At 43.8% G+C, this 15,907-nt stretch overlaps 1 protein-coding gene across 1 annotated transcript in view; it reads right to left on the minus strand.

Moving 5' to 3' along the window:
• Positions 1 to 15,907, minus strand: part of LOC138255265 (protocadherin-23-like) — an 836,716-nt gene that overhangs the window by 508,530 nt on the left and 312,279 nt on the right. The window lies entirely within an intron of this gene.

Genomic DNA, 15,907 nt, shown 5'->3' on the forward strand with positions numbered 1-15,907 from the left:
ATCATCTGTATTTTTGACAAGTGCATTTGCCGGTGCCGCTGGCAACCTCATGGCTCGGCTAATGAGGATCTCATGCGGTGACAATCCTGTCTTCCTGTTGTGTGTGTTTCTCATTGTCATCAGAACTAAAGGCAGTGCATCAGGCCATTTTAGATTCATTGACGCACACATCTTTGCACCTCTTGACTTCAAGGCACCATTCATCTGTTTCACTAGTCCTGATGCTTCAGGGCAGTAACTACAAGGCAACTTCTGCTCAATGTTCAATGCTGCACACAGCAATTTAATTACTTCATTGTTGAAGTGACTTCCCCTATCTGATTCTAAAGAGATCGGAAACCCAAAAAGTGGTATCAGTTCCCTAAGCAGCAGATTTGCTACTGTGAGGCTGCCATTTCCTTGTGTAGGGTATGCTTCAGTCCAGTGACCAAAGATGCAATCAATCACCAACACGTATCTCAAACCTCCACACACAGGCATCTCAATAAAATCCATTTGCATTCTGCTAAATGGACCTCATCCTCTTCTAATGTGGCTCAAATAACCACTGTCTCTTTTCCCGCGTTAATTTGTTGGCAAATGACGCAACCATGGCAAACTGCTACAGCAACCTGTCTAAACCTTGGGTTGAACCAATTGTGCTTGAATAAACAGATCATGGCATCCCTCCCAACATGTGCTTCACTATGATAATAATGGGGTCTTTGGTTGGCAGTCAGGTTACACCCTGTCCAGGCAAGGACCCTCACTCTAGTAAGGGTAAGTCACACACAATCCAAATTATCCTCTGCCCACCCTCTGGTGGCTTGGCACTGAGCAGTCAGGCTTAACTTAGAAGGCAATATGCAAATTATTTGTGCAATAAATCATACAACAACACCATATAGCACCACAAAAATACACCACACAGTGTTTAGAAAAATATATAATATTTATCTGGATAAATGCAGGTCAAAACGATGAAAGATGCAATAAGTAAATGTAGATGTTAGACTTTTAATCCTTGCCGTGGTCTCCCTTAACTTTTTGCCTCTGTTCCCCAGGTGGTTGATGTGTGCTGGACTCTGATTTTACTGTTTTTGTTACTCTAGGCACTTTACCACTGCTAACCAGTGCTACAGTGCAAGTGCTCCTTCACAAAATGTGCATGTAATTGGCTTATCCATGATGGACATATTTGATTCACTAGTAAGTCCCTAGTAAAGTGCACTAGAGGTGCAAGGGCCTGTAAATCAAATGCTACTAGTGGGCCTGCAGCACTGGTTGTGCCACCCACATAAGTAGCTCTGTAATCATGTCTCAGACCTGGTATTGCAGTGTCTGAGTGTGCAGTTGTAACTGTAAATTCGACTTGGCAAGTGTACCCACTTGCCAGGGCTAAACCTTCCCTTTTCTTGCATGTAAGGCACCCCAAAGGTAGGCCCTAGGTAGCCCCAAGGGAAGGTTGCAGAGTATGGTTAAGGTAGGACATTTGGTAATGTGTTTTACATGTCCTGACAGTGAAATATTGCTAAATTCTTTTTTCACTGTTGCAAAGCCTGTCCCTCTCATAGGTTAACCTAGGGGCTACCTTTAAATCTGATTATAGAGTAGATTCCCTTTGGGAGGAGATGGACATGTGGAGTTTGGGGTCTCTGAGCTCACAATTTAAAAATACATCTTTTAGTAAAATTGATTTTAAGATTGTGTGTTTGAAAATTCCACATTTAGAAAGTGAGCATTTTCTTGCTTATACCATTTCTGTGACTCTGCCTGTTTGTGGATTCCCTGTCTGGGTCAGTTTGACAGTTGGGCTGGTTGCACCTCACACTAGACAGTGACACAAAGGGAGCCGGGGTGTAGCCTGCATATCCTGATGAGCCATCTGTGCTAGGAGAGAGGGGAGGAGTGGTCACTCAAACCTGAAAGGGCTGTGCCTACCCTCACACAATGCAGTCTCCAACCCCCTGGTGAGTGTCTGGTCGCCTGGCCTGGGAAAGGCAGGATTTCACATTCACAAGAGACTCTACTTTGACGTAGGCCTACTTCAAAGGAGAAATTGGGTATAAGAAGGGCACCCAAAACCACAGACTTTAGAACACTTCTGGAAACCAAGAGGAACCTTTGCTGGAGAAGAGCTGAGCTGAAGAGCTGAGGAAGAAGAGCTTCCCTGCCTGTGAATGTTCTTTGTGGAGCTATCCTGCAGTTGCTGCTTCTGACAGAGTAAGAGGGCAAAGACTGGACTTTGTGTGCCTTTCATCTTGAGAAGAAATCTCCAAGGGATTGATTTAGAGCTTGCCTCCTGTTGTTTGAAGTCTCGGGGATAGCAAAGACTTCTCTCTGCCAGCAGCTGGAGTCTCTGGAGAGACTCCTGCTCTGCCCTGTGGTGCCCATCGAGTTCCTGGGACACTGAAAGGAGAAGCTGGCAGCCTAAGAGGAGGAAATCCACGCACAGAGCACCGTGCGGGGAAAAGATCGACACGACTCTGATCTGCGGCTGAAGAAAGGGCGCGCCGCCGGCTGCGAGGCTGAAAATCAATGCTCGCCGGAAATGTGGCCGAAGAATCGACACACAGAGCTGGAGAAATGACGCGCAGCATCACTGACGGAGGCTGGTGAGATCGCAACCTGCGCTGCGTGGTTTTTGGATCATCGTGAGGCTGGATTTCCAATGCAAGGACCGCTGGGCATGTAAAAATAACGCAAGGCCTGCCCGGGCCCGAGAGTACTGATCTGATCGACGCATCACTCCCCTGTGGAGAGAGAAATTAAGCGCCCCGACCCGACGAAAGGAGAAATGACGCAAGGTCTTGCTCGTGAGTGAAACCGACGTATCGCAAGCCCTTTTTGACGCACACTCGCCCGTGCGGGGTTATTTTTGACGCACCCAAGGTAAATTTTCACGGTAACAGTGTTAGTGTGTGTTTTAAACTACATAAAGACTCTTTTTGCTTTTTAATTGATAACTTGACTTGTGTATTGTGGATTTACGTAGTTTTGGTCTTGTTTTGTTTAGTTAAATAGTCCTATTTTTCTAAGCCTGTGTTGTGTCATTTTGTAGTGTTTTCATTAAGTTACTCTGTGTGTTGGTACAAATACTTTACACCTAGCACTATGAAGTTAAGCCTACTGCTCTGCCAAGCTACCAAGGGGGTAAGCAGGGGTTAGCTGAGGGTGATTCTCTTTTACCCTGACTAGAGTGAGGCTCCTTGATTGAACAGGAGGTTAACCTGACTGTCAATCAAAGGCCTCATTTCTAACAGTAGAGATATCACTGAAAAGGGATATAAAGTATCTTAAGTCTTTTAAAAGCAACCAAAGTCTCTTTTAAGCACAAAGGACCTGGTTCGCATGAAAAATCTTTGCAAAGAACCGCAGAGGAGGAGAAGCGTGGAAACAACGGGGTGTACGTCGACTTCTCGGGCCGCACACAGTGATACGTCATTTAGTTTCCACGCAGGGACAGCTGTGCGTCAATTTCCGGCACTCGGTCATGGATCCTCTTTGTGTTGCGAGGTTTTCAGATGCCCCAGGGACAATGCATGGATTTCCTGTGCTGGCAGGACGAAGTCACAGGAGCTGTGTCGATCTGGTGGGCGTTGCGTCTAATTTTCTACCCCATGGCAGGGGCTGCGTCGATTCCTCTCTGGAGGTCGGGCTGTGTCATTCCGGCTCAGCTATGCGTTGATCCAGTGCGCCGTGCATCGAATTTCCAGTTGCTATGCTGGTGCTGCATCGATCTTCTCATTGCAAAGTCAGGCTGCGTTGTTCCAGTTCGGCATGTGGTGAAATTTTCACCACGGTGCAGGCTGTGCGTCGTTTCTGCCAGGCTGTGCATCGGATTTCGCCGCAGAAGGAGTCCTCCTTGTAGAGATGAAGTCTTTTTGGTCCTGAGACTTCAGGGAACAGAAAGCAAGCTCTATCCAAGCCATTGGAGAGCACTTCTTCACCACAGCAGAGAGCAGCAAGGCAGCAGGGCAACAGCAAGGCAGCAGTCCTTCACAGTAAGCAGTCAGGTGAGTCCTTTAGGCAGCTAGGCAGTTCATCTTGACAGGATGCAGGTTCTGGTTACAAGTTTCTTCTCCAGGAAGTGTCTGGGTTGGAAGGGGCAGAGGCCCTGTTTATATACCCAAGTGTGCCTTTGAAGTGAGGGAGACTTCAAAGAGTGGCTTGGAAGTGCACCAAGTCCTCTTTCAGTTCAATCCTGTCTGCCAGGGTCCCAGTAAGGGGTATGGCAGTCCTTTGTGTGATAGCAGGCCCTCCACCCTCCCAGCCAAGGAAGACCCATTCAAAATGCAGATGTATACAAGTGTGGCTGAGTATCCTGTGTTTGGGGTGTGTCTGACTGAATGCACAAGGAGCTGTCAACTAAACCCAGGCAGACGTGGATTGTAAGGCACAGAAAGATTTAAGTGCAGAGAAATGCTCACTTTTTAAAAGTGGCATTTCTAAAATAGTAATATTAAATCAAACTTCACCAGTCAGCAGGATTTTGTATCACCATTCTGGCCATACTAAATATGACCTTCCGACTCCTTTCAGATCAGCAGCTAGCACTCAAACAATGTATGAGGGCAGCCCCGATGTTAGCCTGTGAAGGGAGCAGGCCTCACAGCAGTGTAAAAATGAACTTAGGAGTTTTACACTACCATAACATGTAAACTACATAGGTACATGTCCTGCCTTTTGCCTACACAGCACCCTGTCCTATGGGCTACCAAGGGCATACCTTAGGGGTGTCTTATATGTAGGAAAAAGGGTAGTTTTAGGCTTGGCAAGTACTTTTAAATGCCAAGTCGAATTGGCAGGGAAACTGCACACACAGGCCTTGCAATGGCAGGCCTGAGACAAGGTTAAGGGGCTACTTAAGTGGGTGGCACAATCAGTGCTGCAGGCCCACTGGTAGCATTTAATCTACAGGCCCTGGGCACATATAGTGCACTCTACTAGGGATGTATAAGTACATTAACTAGTCCAATTGGGTATGATCCAATGTTACCATGTTTAAAGGGGGAGAGCATATGCACATTAGCACTGGTTAGCAGTGGTAAAGTGCGCAGAGTCTAAAAACCAGAAAAAAACTGTGTCCAAAAAGTGGAGGGAGGCAGGCAAAAAGTTAGGGGTGACCACCCTAAGGCTGACAGGTCTGACAATAATACTGTACTTAGCCATTTGAGACACCAGACTATTTGGCAAAACCAATTGACCCTCTCCTGAAACCCACAGTTCATTCTTTCTCTGTACACATTTCATTTTGCTCCATGAACGTTTTTCCTCCCTGTCAACATTATTCTGTAATGTTTTAAATTCTTCCAATGTATCCATTAATTTCAATACAAAACTTGGACATGTTTCATCTACCTCAGGTAACAATTCCCACTTATCTTTAAACGGTATGCAGTTGAATGCACAAAACCTTGCTACTTGATCCGCATATCCAGTCCCCATTTGCACAAAGTCTTGCGATTTCAGATGTGCACTGCATTTCACCACAGCAATCTTTTCAGGTATTTGGATAGCATTGCACAATTCTTTAATTCTCTCACCATTTCTCACTGGTGAACCAGAACAGGTCATGCCACCTCTCTGTGAGCACAACTGACCAAAATCATGGACTATTCCAAATCCATACTGGCTATCCATATAGATGGTAACTTTTAACTGAGCAAAAACGTGTCAAGCTCTAGTAAGGGCTGTCAGAGGGCTATTTGTGCAGAATACACTCCTCAAAGCCAAGACGATTCCAGGATATCTCTAATTCTGCACACAGAATATCCTGCTCTCACTGTCCCTGTATTGTCTCTTAGACAAGAACCATCAACAAAGATAATTTGGTCATTCTCTTCCAATCACGTGTCTCTAATATCAGGTCTCAGTTCTGTGCACAAGTCAGTTACTTCAAGACAATCATGCTCAATGTCTTCCAACTTTTCAATTTCAACAATTTCATTTGGCAACAAGTTTGCCGGGTGCAGCACTGTAAATCTTTTCAATGACACATTTGGGGACCCTAAAATAATCATCTCACATCTGGTCAATCTTGCACTAGTCAGGTATTAGGTTTTCATCTTCGTAAGTAGGATTTTAATAGAGTGAGGGACCATAATGGTTAAAGGATGTCCCATCACAATGTCTTCACAGTGTGTGGGCACAGTCCAACCGCTGCAACTGCATGCAAACAGCCTGGTAAAGCTGCTGCGACGGGGTCCAAAGTAGTTGAAAAATATGCTACTGGGTAGTTTACACCTCAATGGACCTGGGTCAAGACAGACAAAGAAAATGTATCACGCTCATGACAAAACAATGTGAAAGGTTTAGTGTATTTATGCATACCCAAAGTCAGAGCTTTGCTCAGACTCTTTCTCAGAACAGAAAACGCTTTAATGCAAGCCTGGTCTAACATTATGGGATCAGTGACCTCCTTGAAGGTCAGCTTCTGCAAAGGCTTGGAAATGACTAAAAACTGTCAAATCCATTGATGGCAGTAGCCTACCATCCCTAGAAACATCCTCACATCTCGCTGTGTGGTCGGGGGATTCATCTACAAAATTGTTGGAATCCTTTCTCTGGATATCTTCCTTGATCCCTTCTTAATCTGGTGACCCAAATATTTCACCTCTTTCTGACAGTACTGCAATTTAAGTGGAGATACTTTATGGCTATTCTTTCCAAAATGGTTCAGCAAGGCAATCATGTCATAATTGCACTCGTCCCTTGTTTAAGACGCAATCAGCAAGTCATCAATGTCCTGCACCAAGGTCGATTGGAATGGCAATTCCAACAACTCCAAATTCTTTTTCAAGATCTGATTGAATATGGAAGGTGACTTTGTAAACCCTTGAGGAATTTGACACCAAAAGTAAACTCAATCTAAAAACTTGAAACAAAAGAGAAATTGGCTATCCTCATGAAGAGGCACAGAAAAGAAAGCTTGTGACATGTCTTTGACAGTGAACCACTCAGCATCACATGGAATCTGAAACATTATCACAGCTGGATTAGGTACCATGGGGCAACATTTGATCATAATGCCGTTTATTTTTCTCAAATCCTGGACAATTTGAACATTCCAACAGGGCATTTTCAATCCCATTATTGGTGAATTACATGGGCTGTTCAACACTTCCTTCAGGAAACCTAGGGGCATATTTATACTCTGTTTGCGCCGGAATTGCGTTGTTTTTTTTTACGCAAATCCGACGCAAAACTAACTCCATATTTATACTTTGGCGTCAGACCCGTCTAGCGCCAAAGATCTTGGAGTTTGCGTCATTTTTTAGCGTGGACACCTTCCTTGCATTAATGATATGCAAGGTAGGCGCTCCCGTCTAAAAAATTACTCCGAGGCATGTGCGCCGTATTTACACTCCTGGGCAAAAATGACGCCCGGGAGTGGGCGGGTCAAAAAAATTGACGTCCAGCCGCTTTAGCGTCATTTTTTAACGCCTGGTCAGGGCAGGCGTTAAGGGACCTGTGGGCTCGGAAGGAGCCCAGAGGTGCCCTCCCGTGCCCCCAGGGACACCCCCTGCCACCTTTGCCCACCCCAGGAGGACGCCCAAGGATGGAGGGACCCATCCCAGGGAACTTAAGGTAAGTTCCGTTAAGTAATTTTATTTTATTTTTTTGTGGCAGAAGGGGGCCTGATTTGTGCCCCCCTACATGCCACTATGCCCAATGACCATGCCCAGGGGAAATAAGTCCCCTGGGCATGGCCATTGGGCAAGGGGGCATGACTCCTGTCTTTGCTAAGAAAGGAGTCATTTAAATGGGGGTTGGGAGTCAAAAAAAATGGCGCAAATCGGGTTGAGGCGAAAATTTTGCCTCAGCCTGACTTGCCCCATTTTTTGACGCCCAAGCTCCATTTTCCCCTACGCCGGCGCTGCCTGGTGTAAGTCATTTTTTTTTACGCACACCAGGCAGCTCCGCCGGCTAACGTCATTCCATAAATAAGGCGCCCGCATGGCGCTTTGGAATGGCGTTAGCCGGCGTTAAATTTTTTGACGCAGTTGTGCGCCAAAAAGTATAAATACGGCCCCTAGTTCCACAAATTCTGCAATTATTTGGGTGACCTTCATAAGAACATCTTGTGGCATGTGGTACTGGGGAATCTGGGGAAATATCGCATTCGGCTTTACAGAAACTTTAACTGGCTCAAATGACCTATCTCTTTCCCTGCCAGATCCCACACTTTCTCTTTAACCATTCCCTGTAAATCAGGGTGAAGCTCCTTCACTGCGAACACTAAACAAAATCAATCAGCGAGTATTCCTTATTTGTGGTTACACACTCGGTCTCTGGAGCTGTGTCATCCTCATCATCGCGATTCATCTGTATCTCGATTCCATCATTTGAGCAAGTAATCAAGCACCTTGTTTTACACAGCAAGTCTCTTCCCAGTAGGGAAACCGGACTTTAATTGCAGACTACGAGTTTGTGCAATCCCTGAAAGTTGACAATTTTAACCTATAGTGGATCTGTAATTGGGTTGGTCAAATACTGATTCGCTTCCCCTACTTTCTGGATTGCCTTCCCTGAAAGGGGCAAATTCAGGACTTCAGCATTTCCTACTGTAGAGCGCGTAGCTCCTGTGTCAACCAAGAAGGAAACTCTGTGACCTATGACGTTTCCCTTCACATAGAGACCTTTCTGATCTACTTCTAAGGAAGTTGCAAGCACACACGCCTCCTCATCCGAAATCCCACTCATCCAGTCATTGTTTATTACATTCTCACTGTGTAACGGGAATTGGTGTACAGTTTTATTACTTTGGTTGGACCTCTGATCTGTGACCTGTGACCTGTTAAGGAAGCATCACCTGCTGCTGTTCCTTTGGGGCTTGAGGTATTTGAATTTGCTGTCTAGGCACCATGGAAACCTTCTGTTGCATTGGCTGCAACTGTTTCATTTGCACATGTGGCTCTTGCACCTGGTGCATGGTTTGGAAATTCTACATCTGATTCACAATATTTTGAAAATTCGGATTATGACCTCTCATTCTTGGTCCTCTCGTGTTTTGAAACAAGTTGATGTCATTAGTTTGCTGAACAACACCTTCCTGCACCATCATCGGACACTCCCATTTCCAATGTCCGACCACTCTCCAAGCGTGACAAGGCAAAGATTTTTTTATTCTCTGCACATCATCCTGAACCACTACAGTACTCATGTCTGGACCACAGTTTACATTACCTCAGTGACCTCTACCTCTCATCTGATTCTGAAATACCATGTTTCCCTGCTGCTGCTGTGGTGGCTGTTGTGGAAAATCTCCCTGCATCCCTGTTTGTGCTGCTTTAATGTGCATCACCATCGCCTTCTCTTTCAGCTTTCTCTGCTTCAATTCAATCTCATCATAACATTATTTGACATACTGCAATACCTCATCAATCGGCTTTGCTTGCCAGCAAATCAAATTACTCTTAATCATATGGCTGATTTCAGGTCTCAATCCTTCCACAAATCTGAACACAAAATGGATCATGTCTTTCGGCTCAATTGTCTCTGTACCACTGTAATGCTTGAACGCCTGCAACAATCTCTCGTAGTATGCAAGTATCAACTCTTTTGCTTCCTGAGCTGTCCTGCTTATTCACTGCCAGTCAATGTTTTTGGGTGAAATTCTCACTTTCAGGAATTAATTCACCTTGTAATAATATTTCATTACTTCAGGAGACGGCGTACCTGTAACATGATCTCTCTCTGGTTCTTTTGTCGACCAATCAACACTCGTCTTACACTCCATCCACAGACCAACAGGGACTGCTATCTCTAATAGAGTGTTCAAGTCCTCCTACAAGCACTTTGCAAGTTTCACAAACCTGTCTGTCTGCTGGTGTCATTCCACTGGCTTCTCTCTCGACCTGGGATAATCGTTTGTAAACGACAATCTCTCTCATTGGTAAAATCTTCGCTGGATCCTTGTCTTGCTGCACATTTGCAGTGAACTCTGCGGAATCCCTTTTTCTCTTATCTCTTTTCTTTACCCATCTGCCGTCCCACTTGTCTAATGCTCCCTAGGTCTGGGCACTTAGAAGTAACTCCCTAAGGTGTGCTTTCATTCCGGCAGATCTCATGTGTTCAAAATCTTTAGCCTCAAAAGCTAACCTGTAACGTCTTTTCAAATTCGTCATTTTCTCTTTTTCTGTGCCGTATTTCTTTGCCAGGTTTGTTAGATTATGATGCACATTGCTCACTTCCCTTGTAATTTTCAGGCACAGGTATCTCAACTCTGGTTCTGTGTAGGACTCTAGCCTGTTCACACCCATAGTTCCCTCAATGAGCTCACCCACTTTCATGCTTAGTCTAGTACAGTTCAAGTACTCCTCTCCCTTAGAGGCACTCTGCGGGGTATTCAGCTGGTCTAGCCATTCATTCAAGTGCTGGGCAGTCAAACCTTACTACAAAATGTTGTTAGTCTGTACAGGTGGTACCTGTTGTACAACTGTAGTCGGGGACTGCAGTGTCAGTAATTTCAGGCTCTGACTAGTGTTTGGCCCTATCACAGTATCTGGAGGAACTCCTAATGCGCTAAGGTCTAGCAATAATCTAGATCTGTCAAAGGTCTGTCCCACAGGAGAAACTACACGGCTATTCTCATTACGTCCTCCCCTCACTGAATTCTGCAGTAGGACTCTCTGTCCTTTCACACAGTTTTTCACTTGTGCAAACAATGGCACAATCGGATCTATGGTAACAGGTACAGATACAGCATCTGGGCTTGGTCTAACACTTAAGTTCTGTGGTTGCGTAGCTCCCATTTGTGAGAAAGGCTTTCAGTTAGGGAGTTCTACTGAAGACCATATAAATGATTACCAGTGCAACCTCACATTATTTTTCACATGGAAAAGATTTGTCCTGAGGCAATTATGATAAGTTATGGGAATAATACTTAAAACACATTATTAATGATGCTTGTGGAGTAAAAAATTTAATTATTCAATAATTACATTATATTAATTCAATAATGTTGGAGTGCCAATATTATTAATACAAATTGTGTAATTAAAACATAATGCCATAACATGCATTAAAAAGTTAAACTGTGTGTTTTGGAAAATATGATCAGTCTGGTATTGTTAGCGCATCTGACCTAAATAAGTAAACTTACCAGAGGGCACGAATAGGTCAATAAACCTTTTGACTACACTTAAGATGTTCCCACCATATCCTGTACACGCAAATCAATAATCAATAACAATCAATAAAATTAGTAATCACTAAGAGTCTGTAATTATCACACACCATGACTTTGCAGTCATGAATAACCATACCTTTATGTAAAAGTTCGAATATTTATTTCCCTATATGAACAATGCTAATGTCACGTAGGCTAATCTCAAAATCAAATAATAATCATACAGAAACACTGGCTGACCAAAATGACGAAAGAATCACGACCTAATCAAAGCTTGATCTACTAAACATTCTAAAATAAAAATTCACACAAAGAATAATTGTGCAAACAAAATTACGTACATTTAGATTCAGCAAAGAAAAGACATCACTCACTGTATCAAACTTCATTAGTGAGTACCCTAACTAACACCAGATTGGAATAGCATGTTTGGGCTTCATGTAAAACAATTTAGTTGCACAAATTCGGAAAACATCTAACTATGGCTCTATCAAAATAGCCGTTGGTACCTAGAAGCAAAAGCAAAGGGATCAAGGGATCGTATGTTCACACTTTGTCCAATAAAGCTAAAACTTCAAATCTACATTTCTATTAGTATACGGTTCACATGTCGAAGATTGGGTCCTTTCATCCTGTTCTCATTCATCCAGCTCGTCAGGTAACAATATTGTTGCAGCTTATACTCCAGTCAGTGTCTTCATTGTATTCTCCTGAGAAAGTCAGTCTCACACACTTTACATAAAACAATGTTCCTTTAGCAAGTACAGTATCTTCTAGTAAGCAGTTCTCATGAGAAAGACGTTTAGCTACGAGCACATTAGGGCCACACAGTGGAAAATCACAATTTTATTCTCTAAGCAGACATTTTATTAAATGCCTAAGAAATACAGATTGACATGAGGCCAAGAACTCCGCTAAGTTAAGGCCTACAATTAATAAAGCTAATACATAATGCATAACCCTCAATATGACATATTACTACATTAATAAAACAAAAGCTCAACATTTCATATTAATAAGCCATTAATAGGTACACTTCGTGAACATAGGCAGCCACTCATGTGGTTACACTCTCAAATGTGTGCAATATTTTTCTCTAGATTATTACATTTTCTAAGTAAATCCAACACTCAAAATAAATGAATATTTATTAATAAAACCCATTAAAATTCTGTGTTAAACAGTATCAGCCACAATATGGTTCAACATAATAATAAATAACTGCCTAATGAAAATGTATTTTGTTTATTCATAATTAAACATACTGGAAGATGAATATTAATATGTACTTAAAGTATTAATAGTTTAAATATTATGAAATGTTTTATTCTTCATGTTTTAGCATTGGTTTTAAAAAGGCCTTATGCTCTTTAGTACTTTTCCAGAGACAATGTTTAATATGTTAACTCTGCAAATGTTGTTTATCTAAGCGTCCTGTGTAGCTCCTACACTGTAGAAAAGTTATGTTCTTATGTTATAACATTTGCCTATTGTTAGACTTGGCATCCTTGGTGTGCTCTCCCTTAACTTTTTGCCTCGTTTCCAAGGTTATTGATGTGTGCTGGACTCTGTTTTTGCTGTTTTTGTTACTCTGGGCACTTTACCACTGCTATCCAGTTCTTAAGTGCAAATGCTCCTATGGAAAATATATGTGTATCTGACTTTTCATGATTGGCATATTTGATTTACTAGTATGTCCGTCGTACAGTACACTAGAGGTGCCCAGGGCCTGTAAATCAAATGCTACTAGTGGGCCTGCAGCACTGATTGTGCCACCCACATGAGTAGCCCTAAAAACATGGCTCAGACCTGCCACTGCAGTGTCTGTGTGTACAGTTTAAACTGCCAATTTGACTTGGCATGAGTAGCCCTGTAAACATGACTCAGACCTGCCACTGCAGTGTCTGTGTGTGTAGTTTAAACTGAAAATTTGACTTGGCAAGTGTACCCACTTGCCAGGTGTTGGACCTGGCTTTTTTGACAGGGTCATCCCCAAACTTTTTGCCTCCTTCCTCCTATTTTTTCTGACCTGTTGTTGTTGGCTTTTGAACTCTGGGCACTTTACCACTGCTAACCAGTGCTAAAGTGCATATGCTCTCTGTGTAAATTGTACTGTTGATTGGTTTATCCATTGCTATTTAATTTACTTGTAAGACCCTAGTAGAGTGCACTATATGTGCCTAGGGCCTGTAGATTAAATGCTACTAGTGGGCCTGCAGCACTGGTTGTGCCACCCACTTCAGTAGCCCCTTAACCTTGTGTCAGGCCTGCCATTGCAAGGCCTGTGTGTGCAGTTTCACTGCCACTTTCGCATTGGCATTTAAAAATACTTGCCAAGCCTAAAACTCCCCTTTTTCTACATATAAGTCGCCCCTAATGTGTGCCCTAGGTAACCCCTAGAGCAGGGTGCTGTGTGGGTAAAAGGCAGGACATGTACCTGTGTAGTTTATATGTCCTGGTAGTGTAAAACTCCTAAATTCGTTTTTACACTACTGCAAGGCCTGCTCCCTTCATAGGCTAACATTGGGGCTGCCCTCATACATTGTTGAAGTGGCAGCTGCTGATCTGAAAGGAGCAGGAAGGTCATATTTAGTATGGCCAGAATGGTAATACAAAATACTGCTGAATGGTGAAGTCAGATTTTTGCACTTAAATCTTTCTGTGCCTTACAATCCACGTCTGGCTAGGTTTAGTTGACAGCTCCTTGTGCATTCACTCAGACACACCCCAAACACAGGGTACTCAGGCTCACTTGCATACATCTGCATTTTGAATGAGTCTTCCTGGGCTGGGAGGATGGAGGGCCTGCTCTCACACAAAGGACTGCCACACCCCCTACTGGTACCCTGGCAGACAGGATTGAATTGAAAGGGGACCTGGTGCACTTCTTAGCCACTCTTTGAAGTCTCCCCCACTTCAAAGGCACATTTAGGTATAAAACAGGGCCTCTGCCCTACCTCAAGAGACACTTGCTGGAGAAGAAACCTGAACCAGAACCTGCATCCTGCCAAGAATAACTGCTTGGCTGCCTAAAAGACTCACCTGTCTTCTTTCTACAAAGGACTGCTGCCTTGCTGTTGCCCTGCTGCCTTGCTGAACTCTTGCCTTGCTGCTGAAGTGCTCTCCAAGGGCTTGGATAGAGCTTGCCTCCTGTTCCCTGGAGTGTCAGAACCAAAAAGACTTCTCTTTTTCATTTGGACGCCTTGTGTGCCGAAAGATTCGATGCACAGCTTGCTACGCGGTGAAAAATTCACTGCACGGCGATCCGGAAAGACACCGCTCGATGCGACGCCTGCGGTGCGACCAGAACTTCGACGCACGGCCTCGCCTGGACAACGCCGCCCGACTCCAGAAAGGAAATCGACGCGACGCCTGCAGTGAGGGAGAAGATTCCACACACAGCCCACCGGAACGACGCACAGCCGGAAAACAAGCCTAGGATTTCACGCACAGACCCCGGGACATCTGGTAATCCTGCGAACCACAGAAGGAGACTGTCTGCGTGCCGGAAAACGACACACGATTTCCCCGCGTGAAAACTAACAACGCAAGTCCGTGTGTGCAGGGGAGAAATCGACGCACACACCATTTTTCCACGTATCTCTTCTTCTGCGGCCCTTTGCAGAGATTCGCCACTTTAAACCAGGTACTTTGTGCTTGAAAGAGACTTTGTTTGCTTTTTAAAGACTTAAGACACTTTATATCACTTTTCAGTGATATCTCTACAATTTCACATTGCATCTTTATTCGTTTTGATCTGCAATTATCCAGATAAATATTATATATTTTTCTAAACACTGTGTGGTGTATTTTTGTGGTGCTATATTGTGTTATTGTATGATTTATTGCACAAACACTTTACACATTGCCTTCTAAGTTAAGCGTGACTGCTCCTGCCAAGCTACCAGAGGGTGGGCACAGGATAATTTGGATTGTGTGAGACATACCCTGACTAGAGTAAGGGTTCTTGCTTGGACAGAGGGTAACCTGACTGCCAACCAAAAACCCCATTTCTAACACGAGGCCTAAACCTTCCCTTATTATACATGTAAGACACCCCTAACTTAGGCCCTAGGTAGCCCCATGGGCAGGGTGCAGTGTATGTTAAAGGTGGGACATATACTGATGTGTTTTACATGTCCTAATAGTGAAATACTGCCAATTTTGTTTTTCTCTGTTGCAAGGTCTATCTCTCCTACAGGTTAACATGGGGGCTGCCTTTAAATAGTCTTAAAGTTCAGTTCCCCTTTGGGAGCAGATAGAAATATGGAGTTTAAGGTCTCTGAGCTCACAATTTAAAAATACATCTTTTATTGAAGTTAGTTTTTAGATTGTGTGTTTGAAAATGCCACTTTTAGAAAGTAGGCATTTTCTTGCTTAAACCATCCAGTGACTCTGCCTGTTTGTAAATTCCCTCTTTGGGTCAGTTTGTCAGTTGGTTGTTTGCACCTCTCTCTAGACTGTGACACAAAGGAAGCGAAGCTGGGGTGAAGTCTGCATTTCCTGATGAGCCGTCTGTGCTAGGAGGGTGGGGAGGAGTGGTAATTCACACCTGAAAGGGCTGTGCCTGCCCTCGCACAATGCAGTCTCCAACCCCCTGGTGTGTGTCTGGTGCATGGCCTGTTAAAGACAGGATCTTGGAAATAACAGAGACTTCTCTTTGAATTAGGCCTACTTCAAAGGCAGAAAGGAGTATAAGAAGAGCACCCAAAATCCCTGAAAAATAGATCACTTCTGGAATCAAGAGGAACCTCTGCCAAGGAGAAGAGCTGAGGAGATGTGCTGCCCTGCCCG

This window comes from Pleurodeles waltl, chromosome 1_2, assembly GCF_031143425.1.
Source record: "Pleurodeles waltl isolate 20211129_DDA chromosome 1_2, aPleWal1.hap1.20221129, whole genome shotgun sequence".
Lineage (NCBI taxonomy): Eukaryota > Metazoa > Chordata > Amphibia > Caudata > Salamandridae > Pleurodeles > Pleurodeles waltl.